Below are 2,087 nucleotides of genomic sequence, written 5' to 3'. Positions count from 1 at the left end.
TGGTCAAACCATGTAAAGGACAATTTTTATCTAGTATTTTCTTAAGGTCAAAATCTGATGGGTCAAAGAGGTTAATTTTAAATTTAAAGAAATTTAATAAGTTCATATCTACGGAGCATTTTAAATTAGAGGACCATAAAACTGTAACTGTGTTGATGAAACCTGTTTTGTCAATTTTAAGGAAACAAGGGTTGTTATCTGTATTATATATTGATGATTTTCTTCTGCTTGGACGCACATATCAGGACTGTATCCAAAATATTAATACTACTATCGAATTGCTTCAAAATTTGGGTTTTATTATAAACTTTGAAAAAAGCTGCCTTACACCAGTCAGAAAAATCAAGTACTTAGGGTTCATGTACAGGGTGTTTCAAATTCGAGCCACATCATTGGGATTTCGGAAACGGTAAGAGATACAGGGTCGGTTAAATTGGGGCAAAGTTGCGTATTCTTATGCTTAACAAAATGCCGTTTTAAAATTTAAAAAATTCCGACTACGTACGAAGTTATTCGGAAAATACCGAAATTTTGGAAAATCGTTTTTATTTTTTTGTGAGGTTATTTGAAAACATATTTTAAAATAATTGACACTTTTTCTGCTCTACCAGATGGCGTCGTCAAATTTAAAATCCGACGTTTCGTCTTTTGGCAACCATCATCAACTTTATTTTTTTAAATACGGCCCTGGAATTTTTTTTACTCATTTTAATTCCCCTTTTTATTCTTAGAGAAATGACATATCACATAGTTTAATTTTCCAATATTTTGATGTCAAAAATTTACTTTTATTAAAAAAAAGTTAATACTGTCCTGTTGTTTGAAATAAAAATTGTCTTGATGTTGTTTTTCAATCAATAACATGGTAAAAATATTGCTAATATGTTATATTATATTATATTTTCACAAATTTTTCTGCAGGCCTGATGTCTAAGTCTCCGGCTGAATAACTTGAAAATTCTTATTAGCAAAGATGGCTTTGAATTAGAAAAAAATGGACGACCATCTGTCATTAATTGTTTACATCTGTTTGACATTTGGCTTTTTCGATATTTTGTGAAATCAAAAATGGTATTCTTCAGTAGCGAACAACGTGATATGGTCCAAATTTACTATTCTTTAAATAGAAATTCGCAACGCTCCTGCCAACAATATCTGGAGCAATATCCAGAGCGCCCCCAACCTAATTATACGTATTTCGGAGCTTTGGACAGGAACCTTAGCCTCTATGGAAGTTTCACTAACCCTCGAAATATGTATGGGACTCGAGTGCATCCTGAAACCGAGCAGGCGATTATTAATGCTGTAAGTTTTACAACGATATACTTTCACAATAACTTTTTATCAGATAGCTTTCGTTAAAGGTTACCCAAAATCCGCAAGGTTCAACCAGACAATTTTCCCGTGAATTGAATATGCCAAGTACCCGTATCCACAGAGTATTGAGAAAAAATCGCTATCGCCCCTATAAACTTCATATCAGTCAAGAACTTAGGCATGGAGATACCGATAGAAGGCTTCAGTTTTGCAATTGGTTGAACGAAAAACTGCAAGATGAAGACTTTTTAAACAAAATAATTTGGACAGATGAATGTAACTTTTCGACCAACGGGCTATTTAATCGGAATAATGAACATTTTTATTCAGTCGAAAATCCGAGCCAAAACCGCGAAGTAAGAAGACAGGGGCATAATTCTTTCAATGTTTGGGTGGGTTTTTACAGGAATCGAATTTTGGGACCTATTATATACGACGGTAATTTAACTGCTGAGCGCTATTTAGATTTAATTCTGCCAAATATATTCGATGTTCTTGAAAATGAACCTCTTGATATTATCCGCGATTTGTGGTGGCAGCAGGATGGTGCACCACCCCATAATGGAAGGAATGTCACACGATTTTTAAATCATAATTTTCCTAATCAGTGGATTGGAAATCAAGGGGTGGTGCGCTGGCCAGCTAGAAGTCCCGATCTTTCCCCTTTGGATTATTTTCTTTGGGGCTATTTAAAGAACAGACTATTTAAGAATACCCCAAATGATATAAACATTTTACGTGCAAATTTATTGACAGAATTAAGGGGTATA

The 2,087-nt window shown here is 34.0% G+C and overlaps 1 long non-coding RNA gene across 1 annotated transcript; it reads left to right on the top strand.

Moving 5' to 3' along the window:
* Positions 1-1,255: 1,255 nt before the first annotated feature.
* LOC126749331 (uncharacterized) lies at positions 1,256-1,564 on the top strand. Its single transcript, XR_007665019.1, has 2 exons — positions 1,256-1,305; positions 1,365-1,564. It is a non-coding gene; the product is annotated as an uncharacterized LOC126749331 (long non-coding RNA).
* Positions 1,565-2,087: the final 523 nt, after the last annotated feature.

The sequence above is a fragment of the Anthonomus grandis genome, chromosome 24 (genome assembly GCF_022605725.1).
Source record: "Anthonomus grandis grandis chromosome 24, icAntGran1.3, whole genome shotgun sequence".
NCBI classification, from domain to species: Eukaryota; Metazoa; Arthropoda; class Insecta; order Coleoptera; family Curculionidae; genus Anthonomus; species Anthonomus grandis.
This window is presented reverse-complemented; position numbering and strand designations above follow the sequence as displayed.